The sequence below is a fragment of the Colobus angolensis genome, unplaced genomic scaffold (assembly GCF_000951035.1).
Source record: "Colobus angolensis palliatus isolate OR3802 unplaced genomic scaffold, Cang.pa_1.0 Scaffold224, whole genome shotgun sequence".
Taxonomy (NCBI): domain Eukaryota; kingdom Metazoa; phylum Chordata; class Mammalia; order Primates; family Cercopithecidae; genus Colobus; species Colobus angolensis.
Window position 1 is genome coordinate 4,216,298 of NW_012115422.1, and position 22,007 is coordinate 4,238,304.

Consider the following 22,007-nt stretch of genomic DNA (forward strand, 5'->3'; position numbering starts at 1 on the left):
CGGGTTCTCTCCGGCCATCTGCTGGGCCGGCCCCGGGAGGCTCTGAGTACCAATGAGTGCAAAGCGCGGAGAGCCGCGTCGGCGGCCACGGCGGCGCCCACGGTCACTCCCGCCGCGCAGGAGTCGGGCACCATCCCAAAGAAACGGTGAGTAGCGGGGTGTGGAAGGAGTTAGCAGCGAGGGACCAGGCCAGGCCTGCGCTGAAGGAGGGCAGGCGAGGTGGGAAAGGAAGTGACACGGGTGGGCGGAAGGCATCCCGGTCCCTGAAAGTAGGGACCTACCTCTCTTTCGAGAGAGTAGACTAGACCCTGGATTCTGTCAGGAAGGGGGCGGGATGATGGATTTTGGTCACTATGTGAGGGAAACAGACTTGAAGAACTCTAATTGGAGGAGGATTTAAAGGGTTCCTTTTTCCTGAGCTTTTAGTGGCAGGAATTCATTCTTTTTATCTTGAAGTAATAGTTTGGGTGCTGAGGTCTTGGAATGGGTAGCAGAGGTTCTATTTTGCTCCGAGGAGATTTAAGTTTGTACTAGATGATAGATCATAGGGATCTCTCTGATTCGCGAAAGGCTGCTGTGGGGGAAACTGATGGTGCCCTGGAAAAAGGTGCTGACTGGTATCTGTGGGGTAAGTTCCGCTTGCTTAGCAGCAAGATGTGTTGACTTTGAGGGAGGAAACCGATGAATGGTAAGAAACCATAAACTGCAAACATTAGCTGGTGGTTTAAGGTGGTAGGATAGCTACTGAGCTGTGTGTAACCAGAAGCTAAATGACAAGGGTCTACCGATGAGGGATGTTTGTAAGAGATCTTGACTTTAGATTTTTTTGGAGAAATCTTCTTCTTCATTTTTTTTTTTTTTTTTTGTGTGTGTGTTTTTAGTAGAGACAGGGTTTCACCGTGTTAGTCAGGATGGTCTCGATCTCCTTAATCTCTGATGAAAGCTATTAGGAGAAGCTATTTTCTGACGTGTGGCTTTGTCACCGTGCATAAACCGAGAGTGAAAAAAATATGTAGCTAATGTTTAAAGTGTACTTTTAAGTGTGCCGAAGGTTGTGCTAAATCTGTTTCTTCCTATGCTATGAGGTATGTGCGGTTTTCTTCCATTTTACAGATGGATAAATTAAAATTAAGTCTGCTGGAGGCTTAGCAGATAGCTGTGTGACAGATTAGAATTCGAAAGCACATCAAATTGACTTCATGGCCAAGTTCCTAAGCTATACTTGCTTCTGATGAATTAATTCAACATACATGAGTCTTTACAAAATACACACTGTGCCAGCAATACAGAAATTTAAAAATACAGTATTTACTCTTAAGGAAGGAATAGCTTAGTAGGTAAAATTATAATACAGCGTTATGAGAAACTTAACTGAGAACTATAGCACCTGGTCATTTAATCCAGATTTAGGTTGGTGTTTGTTAGTGCAAAGATGTTCCAAAGTAAAGATTGAGTAAATTTTGGATGTTTGCATTAGTAATAGTTTACCAAAGGGGAAAATTTTTCGTGGCATACAAACAGTATGTTCACAGTCAAAAAAGTTAAAGACAAATTAGGGAACTGCTGAGACTTGAGTGTAGCAGCAGAGTGTGAGAATGACGTGGGACGAAGACTGAAAAGGTGAATCTTATTTACCGGATTTTACGTGGGGCAATACACGATTAGATTTACCTTTAATAAAGGTCACAACTGGGAGCAAATTGAAGACAGTTGAGCATTTTGGCAATATAATGGCTGGGAATATAGACCTGGATTTGAATTTCCACTACACAGTTTCAACTGTATGTATTATCTTCGGCAAATCACTTAACCTCTCAGAGTTTCAGTCCCCCTCATTTGTGAAAACGGGAACAGTAATCCTGTTTTGCACTGTTGCTGTGAGAATTGAAAAAAATAGAGTTAAATGATCAAGTGTTTAGTGCAATGCCTGTCACATAACCTTTCAAAGAATGGTAGCTGCAGTTTTCACTGTGTCCAAAGGCAGAGAGACTAGGAGACTATTATCACAGGGAGAAATGCTGGGATTCTGAACTAAGGCAAATTTTTGAGAGTAGGCAACTTAATTGAGAAAATGTTAGGAGGTAAATTTTCCATAACTTGGTTACCGAGTGGTGGGGAGGGGAGGAATACAGGATTTCATCTCGTCTCCTGGCTTCACTTGAGGTTATATTATTAATAGCTGTCATTGGATTTAAAACTTTTCTAAATGGTTTCATGTACATTTATGTCTACTCATTTGTATGCATGTGTGTGATTGTACATTTTATGCAGATTCACACTCTTAGAACCAAGTAAGGAGGGCAGGTTTTCCTTATGGTTAGATTTAATGGCTTGGTTTACAGTGTTCAAAGAAAAAATAGTAGTGTTTGTAAGGCACACCAAGATGATGGATGAGTCTTCCTATAGTTGAAAGTGACTGGTCAGGGATGCCATGTGTGGCTGCTCCAAGGACTGAAGGCATTGATAGTTGAGGCGCAATTGTAACCCATTTATTGCATAGGTTATAGGTGGTTGGAAGCTCTGGTCTTTGGTTCAGGGTTAGACGGCTCATGGTAAAATCTAGTCTTGTACTGGTACTTTGAGATTTTTTATCAAAATATGAGGGAACACAGAAACTTAGATGACACATCAAAAGCTTCCGCAGAAGGTGATATACTTGAAAGATTGTTCATGAGGAACCCAAGTCTCCCTTCTACTGCCTGCTTAGCTGGGCCTCCAGTTGCCAGCTACAGAATCCAGCCTAAAGGGAAGACAAATGATGGAGGAAGAAGGAACCACAGTATATATCTAATAAGGTGTGAGTATGCCTATATGTCAATTATTTTGGAATAATTTTGTGATTTGTTATTAGTCTTTCCCTTTTGTTACCTTGGATGATGGCATTGGTTGTAATTGTTTTATCACATCGTTGGTTATACTTAAATTCATCATGGCCTGGAGTAGTGACTTCTTGAAATGCCATATTTTCATTCCTGTTACAGAATAGTCATGCGTATGTTTCAACATTTATAGAGTAGTTGCTTTGTGAAGGTCCTGTCCTAGGCTTTGGAGGTAAAGAGAGGAATAAGTAGTCTTCAGCCTCAAAGACTTCACAGTCTAGGAAGTGAAAGACAAAGTGCAGTTTGATTAGAGCCACTGTAGATACAGGTACAAATGTAGCACAAACGAAAGACTCTATATGGGGATGGGTGGGTGGGGGTGGTCAGAGGAAGCTTTCTGGAGAAGGTTTTAAAATGTTGATGGTAGTTTGAGAGTTTATATTCCAGGCAAAGGAAACAGCATATGGCAAAGCAAGGGGGCATGAAAGTGCATATTGTATTTACATAACTAGATGATTTAGTATTGGTAGAGGTGAGAATAAAATGAAAGGAGGGCAGTGGCAGGTCATGGAGGTCTTTGGCTTGTGGGTTATCAGTCCATTCGTTCATGCATACATTCATGCTTGTAAAATATAGCAGTGAACAAAAACTCTGCTCTATGGAACTTATATTCTAGCTGGAGTGGAGACAGTGAACAAACAAGTAATACAGTATGTCAGGTAGTGATAAATATAAAGAAAAATGAAGCAGCTGAAGGGGCTTGGTGATAGAGAACCCTTGAAGGAATTAAGCTGGGAAGAGACATGATCAGATTGGGTTTGGGTTTGAGAGAAGTCACTCCAGCTACAATGTTAAGAATGGATTGGAGAACGGTAAGGATGGACATAGATCAGTTAGAGGAGGCTGTTGTAACACAATAGGTGAGAAATAATGAAGAATTAAACTAAGATGATGGCAATGAAAATAGGGAGGAAATGATGTGTGTGAGAGTTTTAGAAGTTAGTTCATTAGGTGACACCATTAAAGTTTAATCACACTTTAAAACTATGTGACTAAATTAATGCCACAGGAGTTTGAAGACTGGAATGACAATAGAAAAGGGATGACACAGTCCAGAGGAATGTGGACATTTCAGAGGGCTGACCTAACAAAACCTGCTGTTTACTTATCACATGGTCTTCTATGAAGTCGACTCCAATTTTCTTTTCTTTTCTTTTTTTTTTTTTTTTTTTTTTGATGTGGAGTCTTGCTCTGTCTCCCAGGCTAGAGTGCAGTGGTGCGATCTCAGCTCACTGCAACCTTCTGCCTCCCAGGTTCAAGCGATTCTCCTGTCTTAGCCTCCCCAGTAGCTGGGATTCAGGCGCTGTGCCCAGCTAAGTTTTGTATTTTTAGTAGAGATGGGGTTTCACCATCTTGGCCAGGCTGGTCTCGAACCCCTGACCTAGTGATCCACCCACCTCAGACTCTCAAAGTGCTGGGATTACAGGCATGAGCCACCAGGACTGGCTGGCTCCAATTACCCTATCCCAGAACACATGTTCTCATTTGAAGTTGCTGAGCGGAGTATTGAAGTAACAGTTTACTTTTGGATCCTCCTTTTTTCCTTAAGTGCATGTTACCCATGTACAGTTTTTATTTTGACTTTGCTTCTAAGTGCAATTTAGATCCTTAAAAATCATAGTAAATGTCAATTACATATGTAACACTTTTATATCTTGGTTTTGGATTTTTTTCAGTTTTTTTTTTTTTTTTTTTGGTGAGACAGCCTTGCTCTGTCACCCAGGCTGGAGTGCAGTTCTGGGATCTCGGCTCACTGAATTCCTCAGGTGATCCTCCTGCCTTGAACTCCCCGTGTGCTGGGATTATTGGCATGAGCCACTGCGCCTGGCTGGGTTTTGGATTTTTTTCAGTTTTTTTTTTTTTTTTTTGGCTCTTGTGATCTTACGAAAAAGAGAAGAAAAAATCCCATGTCAACTTTCATTCCTCCACACTGCTAACCTCTTTCCCAGTTATAACTTTGGCTCCAACCTCATTGTAGTTTGCATTAGTCAGAACTGCTCAATGGCAGTTTTTACAGAGATTATAAATGTTCTGGTCAAAAGAATGTCTGATTAAGAATGCCACTAATTGTTTAGTTTACTTGTTTATAATGTCACAAATGCCATTTTAATAAAAAGCAGTATATTAAGGTCAGGCGTGGTGACTCACACCTGTAATCCCAGCACTTTGGGAGGCCCAGGCAGGCAAATCACTTGAGCCTAGGAGTTCAAGACCAGCCTGGGTAAGATGGTGAGACCCCATCTCTACAAAAATACAAAAAGAATTAGCTGAATGTGGTGGTATGGGTCTGTGGTTTCAGCTTCTCGGGAGGCTGAGGCAGGAGGATTGCTTTGAGCCTGGGAGGCAGAGGTTGCAGTGAGCTGAGATTGTATCATCATACTCCAGCCTGGATGACAGAGTGAGACTGTGTCTCAAAAAACAAAACAAAAAAGTATTATTTAACATCTGCCGGAAGCTTTAGTAGCTTTTTTCCAGAAGGAATACAGCTGAGTTAACCTGTTGTAAATATTTTCCAAGAGACTATCCTGTAGCCTGTGAGAGCTGATACAGTTCCGCAGCAAAGGTTATTTGCACAAGTGACCTGGCTTAAAATTTAACATCGTTTGGCAAAATTCGAGCTTATTTTGGTAGTTCGTGTTGAATGAAATATTTACTCTATTTTGAATTCCTAGCTAGGAATTCTAGTGATAGTAAGTAGTGGGAATTTTAATTGAATAAGTCCTAATATGACAGGAACCATGCTAAAGCTTATATACATTATGTCATTTAAATCTCACACAACAGCTCTGAAAAGTGAGTGATACTATATGTATGTTACAGTTGAGGAACTAGAGGCTTAGAGAAGTTAATTTATCTAAGGCCTTGCATTTATGAAATGAAAGAGATGGCATTTCAACTCTGTTCTTGCTCCAGAGTCCATGTTCTTTCTTCTATGCTGGATTACCTCACCTAATGTTCCCGGGGAGATATTATCTACTTACTATTCATCATGTTGCTCTCTTTGTCATGCCAAGTTTCAAAGCTTTTGTGATTAAGTAGATCATGATCAAATACTTGGTCATATAGTTAAGAAGGCATTAGTTTATGTTGTACTTACTGAATAAATTATAAAACATCATTCTGTCAAAATGAAGTTCGTAATTTAAGAAAATGTAATGAGTGGTTTAAAAAGATAGACCAGCCAGTTTACTTTTGTGAGTGAATTTTGCCATTTAACTTGTGGAAGAAGACAGTGTTTGGAATAAAAGGGAATTAGGAAGAATGTGGAAGACCCAAGATCAGAGAAGAAAGGAGGAAAGAGAATAGGTCATGGAGGGTTTACTGCCTATGTGCAAACTGTCTTTGGACTGTGAATGAACAAGAAACTGAAGATTTAATCGCTGTGGTTATTTGTTAGCATGTTTCTGTAGATTGCCTTTTAAGATGGACCAGACCTTCTCCATATAGACTTTTTTATGTTGGGAAGTTACTATAGAGCCATCTACCCTTGTGGTCACTTAATAAAAATGCCTGAGAATAAATTAAGTGATCCATTTTTAGGCTGCAGAGAAATGGATTACTGTTTTGGTCAGATGAGATACTTTATGGAACACTGTAAAAGCAAGTGCTAAGCAAATATTACTCCTTTTGATTTTATTTCCTTATTATTGAGAAGAAAACTTCTGCTGTTAATCCGATTATGTTAATTTCAACCCTAAATCAAATCAAAGGATCATGACTAGAGTCTACCCTTGTAGCGTAAAGTATTAATAGTCCTCTGCCTATTAGTGCTCTCTTTACTTGTTGGGTCTTAGGGGTAATATTTTGTCATATCCCTGTCCCAACATCTCAGCTCAGAATCAACTGAGAGATAAGACACAGGATGCAGACAGAGAGGTAAAAACGTTAGCTTTGTTACTGATAATGCTGGTTGGAGATCGTGGCTTAGATCTGTACTACCTAATATTTACCCTGAATTAGACTCCATCACAGGCAGTGTACCACAGAAGGCCTCCTCTGCAAGTGTAGAGCCTAACACATGCTACCCAAACAGTAGAAAGAGAACTTATGGCATAATTAATTTTTGCAGAATGAGCACATCTGTTTTATCTGTATTTAGATTAAGAAACAGCATTACCAGTACTCTAGGAAGCCCTCTTTGTGCTCATCCCAGTGCCTCCTTCCACCAGGATAACCACTACCTTGACTTCCAACATATAGATTTGCCTGTTTGAACTTTATATAAATGGAATCATACAGTGTGTACTTTTTTGTGTTTGGCTTCTTTCCCTCAGTATTATGTTTGTGATATTCATCCATGTTGCATCTAGTCACATTTTATTTATCCTTATTGATGAATAGTATTCCACTGGGTAGATATATACCACAATTTATCCATACTGTTATTGATGAACAGTTAGGTGGTGATTACTTTTGGTTCAAATAATTACTTGTTTTAATATGAAGTGCATATCAAGCTAGTGTTTTTATAGATATTACTGCATAGGAAGAGGTTAAAGTAATTAAAATAGTGTTTAGAAGTTAATATATTTACTTTTCTTAAGTACATCAATTGTCTGAGGTAATAAACAGAATGCTCCCAGGTACTAAATCATTTTTATAAATAAATATAATTGGATTTTTAAACAAAGTAACCTTGCAGTGTTCACATATTATTTATGAGCTTATAAGATTTCAGCTTAAAATCGTAAGTCCAGATCTATTAATTACACATCTTAAATTTGAGTTACAAGTCAGTCATTCTTAAAGACTAGATTCACTTAAGTTTTGTAAATATATAAAATATCAATTTTTGTGTAGTTTTTTAAAAACATTAACATCTGTCTTTGGTTCTCTTAAGCATTTATATATTTAATTCTGGATCTTTCAGTAGTTGAAGTATGCTTACTCATTAAAGAAAACTGCTACCATTCCATAACTGCAGTTACTTTTGATGAGAGAGTTTTGCCTCCTGGGTGAGATTCGGAGGGGTAGATATCATCTTGTCATTCACTAAGAAAACTGTTATATGATTGCGTATAACATTTGTTTTTGCCAGCATGTTTGAAATTACTAATCAGAGATTTGGCCAGGATGCTGACCAGATTCTTGTTGTTGACTTCAGTGGGACTCTCCAAATTCTATTTATAGTTGCTGTGTCAGAGACCTCATCCTATAAGCAGGGAAATGCTCAGGTATCCCAGGACCTTAGAATCAAGTAATGTGAACTATTTAATTTGCTATGTTCACAGAAGTTCGCATTTCCAACTCAGATTGATAACTAGTTGGGTTTGACATTTTTTCTGGTGCTTGAACTAACTGTATAGGAATCCAGCCTAAGGAATATTAAAATAACACCTACTTGAATTCTCTTATCACTTTAGTCACACATACTATGGAGTGGATATTTTGCTGTCAACTCAAATTTTGTAGGTCAACACTATCCAGTAGAGCTTTCTGTGATAGAAATGTTCTGTAATCTGCGTTATCCAGTATCATAGCCACTGTGGAGCTGACTTTTAAATTTTGTTTAATTTTAATTTAAATAGGCACATGTGGCTAGTGATATACCATGCTGTCCAGTACAGGTATAGGTGGAAACCTAACTCATTATCTTCTTTCTCATTCTCTAGAATTTATTTATCTGGGCTTTCTCATATCTCATAGTATTAACACTAGTCCCACAGTCACATCCTTCAGTCCCTAACTTTAATTTATTTTTGTTCAAGATCGAACTTTCTTTTGAATTTATTCAAATTAATAATTAATTCTGCAGTCACTCTGCTGCTCTCATACATGTTTGTGTAATCTGATCCTCACAATTGCCCATTTCACAGATTAGGAAATTCCTAGATACTTGCCAGAAAAATATATTAGTCAGTTTCTAGCTACTGAGTGGTAAAGCTTAAATTTGAATCTAGATTTTTTAATTTTATTTATTTTTTTTTTTGAGACGGAATGTCGCTCTGTTGCCCAGGCTGGGGTGCAGTGGCACGATCTTGGCTCTCTGCAACTTCCACCTCCCAGGTTCAAGTGATTCTCCTGCCTCAGCCTCCCATGTAGCTGGGATTACAGGTGCACAGCACCACGCCCAGCTAATTTTTGTATTTTTAATAGAGATGGGGTTTCACCCTGTTGGACCATGCTAGTCTCGAACTCCTGACCTTGGGTGATCTGTCCGCCTTGGCCTCCCAAAGTGCTGGGATTACAGGTGTGAGCCACCATGCCCAGTTGATTCCAGATTTTTAAAAAATCTCAAGTTTAGAGCTTTTTCCTTGATATTATATTGTTATCACCCAGTCCTGTTCATTTTTTCCTTCACAATCTTTCACATTCATTTTGTGCATTAACCAAATATTTATTGGTCACTTACGTTCTAAGCACTTGGGCTATGTTAGTGAACAAAATGGAGAAAGATTTTTATTTTCTTGAAACTTACATTCCAATGGGTGAAACAGATAATTAAACATAGTAAATAAGTAAATTATTAAGTATGTTAGAAGGTGATAAGTACTGTAGAAAAAAGAAAAAGTAGAGAGGGTAAGAAGGTAGGGTTCAAATTTTAAGTAGGATGTCAGTGAAAACATGACATTTGAGCAGATATTTAAAGGAGAGGAGTTTAGTCATATGGATATCCAGGCAAATGAGTGTTCTGGGCAGAGGAATAGTATGTGCAAATATCCTAAGAGGAAATGCACATGTGGCATATCAGGAAAGCCACAAGGAGACTGGTGTAGCTGGACTCAATTCATATCCCCTCACCTCTAACTGCTGTTTAAAATATGTACCTTTTAAACTTCAGCTTCTGATTTACCTAACTCTTATACTGTTCTAGGCAGGGTCTCTTATTCATGCCACATTTTTCAGCTTTTACACCTTTTCTTGTGCCATTGTCTGGAAGACTTTGCTTGTTGATTGATACCATGTTTCAGAGTCTCTTGTTTTGGGGATCTTTTCTTTTTACTTTTGAGAACTGGGGGAACATTGATCTATCTCCTGTTACCTTTTCCCCATGATTTCTCAAGTTATGAAGAGTAACTTTAAATCATACAGTTAAGTGCTAAGTGTCATAGGATACAATATGTGGGTCTAGAGCCTTGAATTCATTTAAATCACCTAGGTACTCTCCAGCCACCTCACCCATTTGAAACTTCGTCTACCGACTGGCTGCGTTGGCTCGCACCTGTAATCCCAGCACTTTGGGAGGCTGAGGTGGCGATCACCTGAGGTTAGGAGTTCAAGACCAACCTGACTAACATGATGAAACCCCGTATCTACTAAAAATACAAAAATTAGCCAGGCGTGGTAGTGCACGCTTGTAGTCCCAGCTACTCTGGAGGCTGAGGCAGGAGAGTCTCTTGGACGTGGGAGGTGGAGGTTGCAGTGAGCCGAGATCATGCCACTGCACTCCAGCCTGAGTGACAGAGCAAGACTCTGTCTCAAAAAAGGAGAAAAAAGAAAAAAAGAAACTTCATCTACCCAGGTTTGCAATTATTTTGTGTCTTCTATATGCTAAACACTGGGGAGGATTATTGACACATGGTTTTTGCCTACTGGGACATTTAGGTCTACTAAGGAAGACTGATGTGTCTTCTATCACTGCAAGATGTAAGGTATAGGAAAGGAATGGTGACTAATACAACAATGGAAGGGCAATTTTATATCAAAGAAACATCTAGAAGGATTGGGAGAGTATTGTTCTATGTCAAGATGTTATGCAAAAATTCTTAAATCTGAGGGTGAATATATTGATGAGAGAGCATTTGGATGAGAACAGAATCAGAAGAATTAGGGTAGGAAAATCTGGGCAATGTAATAAAGTTTATAAAAGTGGTGTGGCAGTTTGCTCTGGTAATGATGGTCTTTCAGCCATCTGGATAGTGTTTAGAAGTGTCATTCTGCTAGGAGCTGGATGTCTGGCAGTTACTTTACAATTATAGAGAAAATGTAAAATAATTTTGTTATTCTGAAATGTTATGCATTTTGTTGCAGAAAAAATAGAAAATAATAATTAAATGAAGACTAACATTAAGAGATAACTGCTGTAGCCCATTGGCATAGATCCTTTCAGACATAAGCATATGTGTGCAAAGTCATGCCATAATAATGTCTTGAAATTACGATTTTTCACTTGCTGTCTTGTGTATACTTTTCCTTATCAAGAAATAATAATGTGTAAAATCATTTTCAGTGACTCAGGAGGTATTGTATTATATGTAGGTACCATTTATATGATGAGGACAGTGTTATATTTGTTTCCAGTGTTTCCCCATTATAGAGAATGCTATGGTAAGCTTTTTACAATTAAATCCTTAATAATTTCCTTAAGGCACATTTTTAAAAAAGGGCCTTAATAAGTCAAAGAACATTGGAATACATCATTCACTGATGTCATTGGGCATGGACAGAAATAAGGAACAGTTGCTTGTTTGGACTTAATTCTGACCAGTAATAAAAAATTGAAAATAATCAGAATCTTTGGAGAAAGACTACATCATATTTGAGCAGGTTTATATCTTATAATTTAGGGAAGCAGCTTTCTAGAAATTTAGATAAAAGGAAATTAGATGTTCTAGCCTGAGTCTCAAAGGGGGAAACCAAAACATGACCACAGGGAACCTAAGGAATAGTGTGCTTAACCCTGCCTGGGTCTATGGGGGTGATGAGAAGAGGAAGAGCTAAGACAACTGGCTTAGATGTGTCAGTTTAAACCATTTATTGCTATCAGTAAATAATGTACATTCCATGCTTATTCAGATGGCTCCTATTTACTGTTCAGGCAAATCTTGTTATATGAGGTGATGTAATTTAAGGATTATGGTGTCAGCAGTTTTCATTCCCTGCCCCCCCATCCCCAACATTTTGCATATATTTAAACATGTTGCAGAATTAACTTCACAATATTCATTTGTGTACCATCCACCTAGATTCTGCTGTTAACATGTTACTGTGCTTGTCGTATATCCATTAATCCATTCTTTTTTCCACCTAATATTAATCTATTTTATTTTGGATGCATTTGTCATATATCCATTCATTAGTCCATTATTTTCTCCATCTAATATTAATCTATTTTATTTTGATGCATTTTAAAGTAAATTGGTAGTTTCATTTTTGAAGTTAAATCTCCTTCGGAAAGGTTCTGCTTCTTTCTTTTATATCAGTTGGTTTTGATTTCCAGATAGTACTTGTTTTGCCTTCACAAATTATTTCTGGCTTCACAACTATTAGACTGCTATTCTAATTTTGATTTTATTTCCAAGTTCATACCTGCCATCTGCCATTATTTTCAGAAAGTACATTCTAGTTTGCCATGCCTGCACTCAGATTTTATACAATTGGTAACTTAAAAAAAATTCCCATATTTTGGTGTGTATACTAATTAGGGATATTTGTTATAAGTGTTAATTTGAGCTAGGTTAAAGCAGAAAAGGGAAATTTATTCTAAGAGTACAGGGGTGCCAAAGAACCCAAGGGTAAGAATGGAGCTTGGCCTCCAGATGGAATTAGAGCCAAGAACCAGAAAGCCATCAGGTTTCTTGCTAGTATCACTTCTTGCTACTATTTGCTGCAGACTTCTCTAAGTGGATCAGCTTTTTCTGCTCTTCTGTCCAAACGGTAAAATACGTCTGCCCCACTCCTCCAGGAATTCAGCCAATAGCAGAGAATAATCGAACCCCTTGTTTCCAATCCTGGGTTACATGTTTACATTGCTGCAATCAGTTATTGCCTGGAAGGAAGTGGTGGTAGTCATAGGACGTAGGTAGCTGCCCAGGCAGCTAAATGAACTGAACCAACTCTGGCTACCATGCATTTAAAGATGATACAACCAGATTGTCTGTTCATTGTTTTTGATGATTCCTTCTCCATAATCTTGCTCCATGAGTTATTCTATTTATTTTCCTCGAGTCATCAGTCTTTCTCTTTGTTGATTTTTGCTGCTGCTTAAAAGCATGCTCAGATAACATTTTGAAATTTTCCGCACATATTACTCTTTTGAAAAGGTTTTAGCAGCCATGAATAACCTAATTATAAAACTTTTAGCCTCTTAACCAGTTCTGGTACCTGGTAGATGTTCTTATCTCTTCTTAGCTCCCATATTATTGCACTGTTCTGGTTTTTTTTTCCCTGCCTTCCTAGCTTTCTGACCATGGTTTTACTGACTTCTCTTCCTAGGCTTAAAAATCACTAAGATTAATTTTTAGTCATTTCTTCTGCATTTTCTTCTGTAATAATTTCATCTACTTGAACTGTAATAGCTTTTAACCACTGTTGGGGAAACTTTTAAGTTAATATCTCTAACTCTCAACTCTCATTTTTACATTTTTAATTATTGGGTATTTCTATCTGAGTATCTTGCTGGTTTCTCCAACTCAGCATTCATGGGTAAGGTCATTATTTTAGTCTTCAGTCTCAGTGCTCCACTGTTTCTCTTCACTTCCACCATTATTTAGACACTCAAGTCCAACAACACCTCAGTCGTGAGTCCTTGCTGAGCTCCATCCCCCATCCCTTATTCGGTTCATTGACAAATCAGATGGACTGCAAACCAGATGGACTGTATTATCGACTCTCAAGATACTTTGCTTTTCTCTCATTGCCACCAGCCTAGATGAAATCTTAATTGTCTCACAGCTAGCCTGGTCTCCCGTTCTTTTGTTTCCCGCCTTTAAACGATTCTTCATTCTATTACCAGACCAATCTTTTTTTTCTTTTTGAGACAGAGTCTCGCTCTGTCACCCAGGCTGGAGTGCAGTGGCACAATCTCGGCTCACTGAAGCTCCGTTTCCCGGGTTCACGCCATTCTCCTGCCTCAGCCTCCCAAGTAGCTGGGACTGCAGGTGCCCGCCACCACGCCCAGCTAATTTTTGTATTTTTAGTAGAGATGGGGTTTCTCCATGGTCTCGATCTCCTGACCTCGTGATCCACTTGCCTTGGCCTCCCAAAGTGCTGGGATTACAGGCGTGAGCCACCTCGCCTGGCCCAGACCAATCTTTGTTCAGGGAAAGTGTCAGTACTTGCTGCCTGCTTGTGCTGTGCTACATTCTAACATTGCAAAAATGATTGACAGTCAGTGGAGAAATATAGATAGATATATAAAAGATATGATGTAGCTGTAGTCATTGTATACAGAAGAAAGAGCCATAAATTCTTGAAGAAGATAGGAAAAGGCTTTACAGAAGTGACTTTTAGACTGGTTGCCTCCAGGGAAAGAAGGGCATTTTAGACAGGGGATATATACAGGAAGACATAAGAGGGCATGTTGTGTGTAAGGAATTGTGGTAACTTAATGTGTCTGGGAACAACTGTTAAAGAAGGTGAAAATGTAGAGTGATGCTATGTTAAAGAATTGGGATTTCATCCACATTGGAGAGTCAACGAAGTTTTAAAGTATGCACTGCTAGATTTTGACTTTTGGTAGAAGCAATGAACGTGGAAAATACTGTTTTGATTCTATTGTTCTCTATTGATTATTGAAGTAATAATACTCAATCTCATATTTGGCATTCAAGGCTTTCAGCTGTTCTCTGTGACTTCTTGAATGTGCTTATATGCTTCAGCCAATTTTATGCTGCTTATTAGACGGGAAAATCCTTGTGATTTCTTCCTCTGTTTGACTTGAAATTTTATCATCTTCCAAAGAAGGGAAAGTTTAAATGCCTCCACAATGAAGGGTTCTTTCAGCTAGAGATGAACACCACTGAGCTCTTGTAATAATTTGTACTCCTTGTGTGGCAATCATTGAGTATACTGAAATCTTTGCTTGGTAGTTAGGAGTGTTGGAGCCAGACAGCCATGGTTTAAATCCTAGCTGTATCATACACTGTTCATGTGACTGGGGACGAGTTACTGAATCTTTCTGTACCAGTTTTTTCATGTTTTAAATAGGGATAATGACACCTACATCACAGGATTAAAGTGAGAAGGAAATAAGATAATGATTGTAAAGCCCTTAGCTTTACAGTATTATGCAATACTGTCATTATTGCAGTAAACTACATAGAAAGGAGTAATAAGAATAGAGTGCTAAAATAGTTTCTATATTAGACCATTTTTGCATTGCTGTAAAGAAATACCTGAGACTGGATAATTTATAAAGAGGTTTAATTAATTCACAGTTCTGCAGGCTGTTCAGAAAACATAACTCTGGCATCAGCTTCTGGGAAGACATCAGGAAGCTTACAATCATGGCAGAAGATGAAGTGGGAGCAGGCACTTCATACAGCAAAAGTAGGAGCAAGAGTTGAGGCTAGGTGTGGGAGGGGGAAGTGCCACACATTTCTAAACGACCAGATCTCATGAGAACTCACTGTTGTAAAGACAGCCCCAAACCTTGAGGGGTCTGCCCCCGTGATCCAAACACTTCCCACCAGGCCCCACACCTCAAGTCCTGAGTCCTCAGGACTACAATTTAGCATGATATTTGGGCAGGGACAAATATTCAAACTATATCGGTTTCTGAAGGTGGAAGCACAGCAAGAAGTAGGAGGTACTCAGTGGCAATAATGACATTTTAATAGAGAAAACAAATTTCCTTTTTTTTTTTTTTTTTTTTTTTTTTTTAAGAAATGGTGTTTTGCTTTGTCACCCAGGTTGGAGTGCAGTGGTGTGATCATAACTCACTGTAACCTTGAACTCCTGGGCTCAAAAACCATTGTCCCTAGTAGCTGGGACTATAGGCATGTGCCACCATGCCTGGTTATTAAAAAAAAAAAAAAAAATTTGGAGTAGGCTCTCGAAGTGTTGCCCAGGCTGGTCTTGAATTCCTGGCCTCAGGTGGTTCTCCCACCTCAGTCTCCTGAGTCGCTGGGATTATAGGCACAAGCCACTGTGCCTGGCGAGAAAACAAATTTCTAGTAAATGTCACCTTATACATTAGGAAGGAAGGGAAGAACCCAAAAAGTGTAGAGCATCAGCAGTTTCTTGTACAGTATTTTAGGCTGATTGTCAGTATCACACATGATGTTTGTTCACTGTTGTGCTATTTCTGGTTTGAAACTCTTCTCCGTGACTCTTAGTAGTCATGGCTCACCATTGCTTGCTTCTGTGTGATATGTGGCCTTGGTGGCTACACATTGGAATTAGAATAAATATATTCTTGTGCTAAAGGAAAGTTATTTGATAAATAATTGTTTTAATTCTTATACTTTTTAAGACTTTTAGCATGTATGAACTAGGCAAAGTTCCATAGTGGATCAAACTTCCTAAAATTTGCATCAAAAAACATGATCTCTATATAGCCCTTGTTTCCCCTTCCAGATAGTCTTTTGTAAGATTTGGGTATAGATTTATGCCACCTCCTCTGTCATGTAATCACATTTCCATTTCCTGTTATCTCTTTCCCCTGTCTTCCACATGGTGAGTGCCGCCACTTTGCCCTCTTGCTGCCCATTGTTTTCTTGTGGAATTCTACTCAAGGCCATCCTCTCCTACAGTGAAGTGAGTTTGAAGTTTTTCCTTTCTGTTTCTCTCTCTCAATTCCAGTCTCCTGATTTTGGTAAGTTTTGGGCGAGATCAACTTAATTGTAAACGGTTTACATTAAAGCTTTGTATTCCTTTGTGGTTATTCAACAGATGAGTCTTCTATTCTTAACTTTTTCTCGTGTCTTAAGGTAGTGCTTACCCAAGTGTGGTCTGTGGATGACCCTCATCAGAATTTCCTGAGGGTGCTTGTCCAAAGTATAGATTCTGAGGCCCCACTGCCAGAAATTTTAATCATGGGCTGGGTCTAGGGTGGCATCTAGGACTCTGCCTTTAAAATAAGTACCCAAAGTGATTTTTATACTCCCAGGAAGTTTGAGAACCTCTGTTGTGATTGGGTCCTGCTTTTAATGCTTTCTTCTCTTCCCCCAAACTTTATGGGGTTCATTTTTTCCATGGGTTTACCAGAAGCAAAGATAGCAATCCCAACTACCTGTCACTTAAAGTAGAAGGGACTACTGCTGATTATTATTGTGTCATTATTTTAAGTAAAACAAACCTAAAAAAACCAACAACTACTGTTTTGTTTTCTTTTTTTTCAGTTGCAAGATTTAATAGAGTGCAAACAGAGCCCATACAATGGGAGGAGACCCAAAGGGGGCTGCCACTCCCTGCTCGAATGCCTGGGGTTCATATCCCAATCATTGTCCCTCTCCCTGTGATCTCGGGTGAAATATGATTTGACTATTTTTTTACCTCCTGCTTTAGCCTAATTTGTATTTTAGTGAGCCCTCTTTACTACCTGATTGGTTGGGTGTGAGCTGAGTTACAAGCCCCGTGTTTAAAGATGAGTGTGGTCACCTTCCCAGCTAGGCTTAGGGATTCTTAGTCAGCCCAGGAAATCCAGCCTAGTTCTGTCTGGCAGTCCGCCTCTCAACAGGAAAACCCAAGTGTTGTTGGGGAGTTTGGTTGACGACCACTCTTAACTGCTTCCTGTTGCATTTGGGTGTAGTAGGGGTTTTGCAGTTGAGATTTCCTCGGGAGGGGTGCCTTCGATGTCATCAACATTGGAGCATGGGCCAGTAGGCCGGTCCAGTGGTCCACAGTAGATCCTAGTTGTGGACTGCATCTGAGGCTCCGTTTGAAGAACCATTTATAGTTTTACACCTTTGATTCTGGAAGAGACAAACTTAACAAGGAGGTTAAAGATACAGGGATTGAAATGTATGGCCTGAAGTGCAGGGGATTATTTCTTTGGCACACTTTACAGGCCTTGACTATCTGCTTGATAGTTTTTAAACGGCCTGGTCCGGTAAATAATGATTTGGCCATCTGATGGGTGTTATCAATGCCTCAATGGAAGGTTTGGTGAGGGGTTTTAAGTAATTTCCATTGGTTGGCTGCAGGCAAAAGTGTTTTTCCTTCTTCAGTGGCTAGCTATCCCGAGGGGAGGAAACTTGTCCTCGTGAGGTTCCCCATTCTATTTCTCTTGCCGAGTATTGGGGCTTGGTTTCCCAGAGGGGATTACCCCATATTAGGTGTCCTTCTATAAGCATTTCTAACAGAGGGTCCTGCTTTGTGGCCCTTTTGGCTTCAATATCCACTTGGCGGTTCACTTCTATTTCCCTTTCCTTTCCTTTTTGATGACCCTAGCAGCGTAAGACTATTTTAATTTGTCTCTCTCTCTCTCTCTGTCTCTTCTCTCCTTGACTTAATTTGCTTTTATCCTGATCAATTATGTTGTCGTAGACCCAGTTCCAGTTGTTAAAGTGCTGGGTCATCAGTTCTAAGGCCCTGACCAAGGAGCCAAGGCTTGGAGATTGTATTGCAGAGGGGTAAGCTGGGTAGAAATCGGGGGAGGAGAGCATCTTACACAATGGGAGAGCAGTCCTCCTAGCCATCTACAAGCTTGGGGCCCTGGCAAGGGTGTTGGGGAATGGGTCCCATATAACTGCTCATGTCGAGAGCTATTTGCCTAAATTGGGAGGGACACCAGGGACAAGACTCCCTGGGTTCATAGCCTAGATGCCTAAGGACACAGCATAGAGCTTCCTTAGATCCCTTTGGAGATACAGCCTGCTCTAATACATGGGAGAGGAAATGAAAGTCTGAACCGTTAGTATCTAGGAGGCAGGGATTGGAGGAAGTAGATTCAGAGGTAAGGAGAATTTTGGGACTATACTTTCAAGAAAGTCATGGTCAGGACCTAGGAGGAATGGGTCAGAAGGAAAGGGGGGGTGCACACATGGGCGACTGTTGAGGAGAGACTCCTGGCTGCACCAAGATCTCAACCGGCTAACGCCAGGAGTTTGGGATGACCACTTTCTGCCTCTAGTCAGCCCTTGGCTTCCCCAGGAAAATTGAAAGCAGAAGCTGGTTCCAGGCAGATCAACACTCCCAACCCAGAAGGATTGGGGGTTGTTAGAAAACCTTTTCCCAGACAGCCTCACACCTGAGTCTTAAGTCTGGTGGCCATGCTAATTGTTTTTTAATTGGCCAACAGGTGCCCGGTATTTTCCTCTGATTCTAAGGAAGGATAGGATAGAATAGCAAGTGAAAGTGGTTCAGTATTACTCACTGCTTTGGAGAGTCCCTTCGTGGTTGCCAAAATGTTACCTGGGGGTCATTGCTTCTAGAGCTCCCAAGATGGTGGCGGGCCACTTCCAAAATGGCAACAAGCCTCTCGTTCTCTGACCTGGGGTTCTTGGCCTCATGGATTTCCAAGGAATGGAATCTTGGGCCATGCGGTAAGTGTTATAGCTCTATTAGAAGCTGTGGGTCATGGAAGAGAATCGTGGAACCCAGCGAGTAGTGTTCAGCTCGATTAGGATGAATCTGGGCACTGAGCCGTGCAGAAACAATGGCAAGCCTTTAGCCTGATCAAGAGCGGCAATGGACACCTCGCTGGATCAGGAGCACAGCAAACACCCTGCTGGATCTGGAGGGGTGGAAGTCAGTGGCGGGTCTGCGCTGGCGGCAAACAGCAGTGGAGGATGGTGAGCGAAAGCTCGGCTCGAGCCATAACAAACATGGACCAGAAGAGTGTGCAGTTGCAAGATTTTAATAGAGTGAAACAGAGCTCCCCTACAATGAGAGGGGACCCAAAGGAGGTTGCCCAACAGCTACAGTTTACAACAAGAATACTGTGTACATCAAGCCGGTATGGATTTCAGTCTTGGCATTTTTAGAGTCATGCCAAGGGTATTGTTGGTCTGTCCCCAAAGGACAGCTGGGGAAGGGAACTTGGGCTTTGTTTCAATGCTAAAATAGCATATAGATTTTTGGAGACATTCGTATTTTCTTTGTGTTCAGTTTTTTAGTTTCTACAGAAATTCAAGGCTCTACTGGAAATGGCTTGGGTCACTTATGGGTTGGTCAGTATAATAAGCTTGTGATACAATTCCTTTTTTAATTACCAGCAAGCATGGAGTGAGCAGTGAAAGTGAATTGGCATTTTTCCCAGTTGGTGGTAGAGAAAGTCTGGAGTTGGTTGCCAGAATTGCCACATTGATTAGATTACAAGTGGACAGTGAAGGGAACAAATCATGAAATTTAAAGCACAGTCCAGGGAACACAAGAGTCCAAGTGAAGGATATGTCCTTTTCTCTTTGTCCTTTGCTATGACAACCTCCTGATGCAGATTTGGATTGTTTTCCTCATTACGTAGACGAACACCTGAGGGTAAAGGATAGGATGGTTGTTCTTTCCAGGCTTTCAGAATGGCAGATACCAAGCTTGTGTGAGTGGATATGTGGGTACACACCTGTCCTACCACAAAATATTTGTAACATACACTACTAAATGTATGAATCACTAATAGTGTGTATTTCCATTTTCAAATGCATCATTCAAACAGTAATGAGTTTCTAATTGGTAGATTATGGTATAGTGTGTGACAGAAGTGTGGGAGTGATTAGTGACTGCCCAGAGTATTCTGTCAATGTGTGGTAAAGCTCCCTTACCTTATTTGCCCTTCTTGTCCCCTGCCACTTTCCTGTGCCTCTGAGTACAATTTTTCCCCTTTATACCTGTATATTACTTTTTCTTTCATTCATTTATTCACAATAAATGTAGGAATTGGACCTTTGGGATGCAGTTTTTGAGCCTTGAATTCAAGTTTTTAAAGGTTTCTTTTCTTTTCTTTTTTTGAGACAGGGCCTCACTCTGTCACCCAGACTGGAGTGCAGTGGCAATCGTGGCTCACTACAACCTTGAACTCTTGAGCTCAAGGGATCCTTCTGCCTTGGCCTTGTAGTAGCTGGGATTACAGGCTTGCACCACCATACCTGGCTTTTATTTTATTTTATTTTATTTTATTTTTGAGAATTGGAGGTCCCACTGTGTTGCCCAGGCTTATTTTGAACTTCAAGGCTCAAGTTATCCTCCCACCTTGGCCTCTCAAAGTGGTGGAATTACAGGTGTGAATCATTGTGCTTGGCCTTAAGAAGTTTTTTAGAGTGCTAGTTTCTTGTGGACTATAAAAAGTTGACTGTAGGTAGTTAAATGTATATTTGGTTTACCATATAGTTGAAGCTGTTTAATTCATAATGGAATTCTATCATTCAAAAATATTTGTAGCTATTGGTAAGAAGCCCAGTAGATTTTATAATAAACCATCATGAAAGTTCTGCATATATATGGAAGAAAGAATTATTTTCTCAGAACAGAGAGCAACTGCACTGAGATTCAAAGGCTGAGCAGCATATTTGCCTCAGATTCAGAGAGTTGTGGTAACATACATTTTAATGTATGGTATTTGTGTGAGGCCTCTAATTTTCCTCCATCTCTGATTCCTAATTTCATCTGCCTATCCCATGGGTGCCTATGAAGGTTCTTGTGTGTTTTGTGTGTGTGTGTGTATAATGTATGTAATATATATATATGATGAATGTATTATATATAATATATCTGGATATATTATATATAATATTTTGTGTTTTGTGAAATATGCTGTGTTATTTAGTATGTATATTTTTGATTCCCTTAAATGCTGTTTTACTATGGATTTTATTGTTTCTCCTGTGTGTTTACCACTGTCTTAAACATTTCTTCATGTTTCTGTATGCATATCTATTCAACTTACTGCTTTTGATTACTGCATTAATATTTCATAGAATGCATTTTCCACTTTACTTATCTGCTTCTTTAGTGATGCTTCCAGCTACTCTTAGAAACAGTGCTCCAGGGGATATATCAAATGTGTTCCCTTATGGAATTGTATATGAATTTCATTGGCAATATATACCCAGGAGTTGTATAGTTGGGTCATAGAATTGGCATTACTTATGAAAGCTTAGTACGTGGTTACTCTGTGGAGTGGCTTACCAGTATGCATGTGGGTTCCTTTTCTTCATGTTCTTGTTAACAGGTTTCTGTGTTCTCAAATCTCGTATTTAAGCCACTTTACATTATCACACTGCCAAGAATTAGCACACTGATTAATACCTTATTATATCACAAGGTCACATTTTTATTCTGGCAACTAGAGCTGAAAAACTTGCAATGGGGATATTGAGGGAAGATTGAAATTCTTGTTGAAGTTTAAAGTGTTACATGATAATGTGCAAGAAGGCTCACTGTCTAGAGGACACAGATTATTACCTTGTTGACCCATCTAGAAACAAGATCTTCCCCCCCCCATTTTTTTTTTTTAGTATGCTTTAAGTTCTAGGGTACATGTGCACAACATGCAGTTTTGTTACATATGTATACATGTGCCATGTTGGT

At 39.7% G+C, this 22,007-nt stretch overlaps 1 protein-coding gene across 2 annotated transcripts in view; it reads left to right on the top strand.

The window, feature by feature from the left end:
- The window catches only part of AGPS (alkylglycerone phosphate synthase), a 157,831-nt gene continuing 135,824 nt past the window's right edge, over positions 1–22,007 (top strand). The window contains exon 1 of one of the 2 annotated variants that reach the window (XM_011944033.1): positions 1–146. The gene's annotated coding sequence lies outside the window, so the exon portion shown is untranslated. Of the gene's footprint in view, positions 220–22,007 lie in introns of both variants that reach the window. The other variant, XM_011944034.1, reaches the window with a different exon arrangement.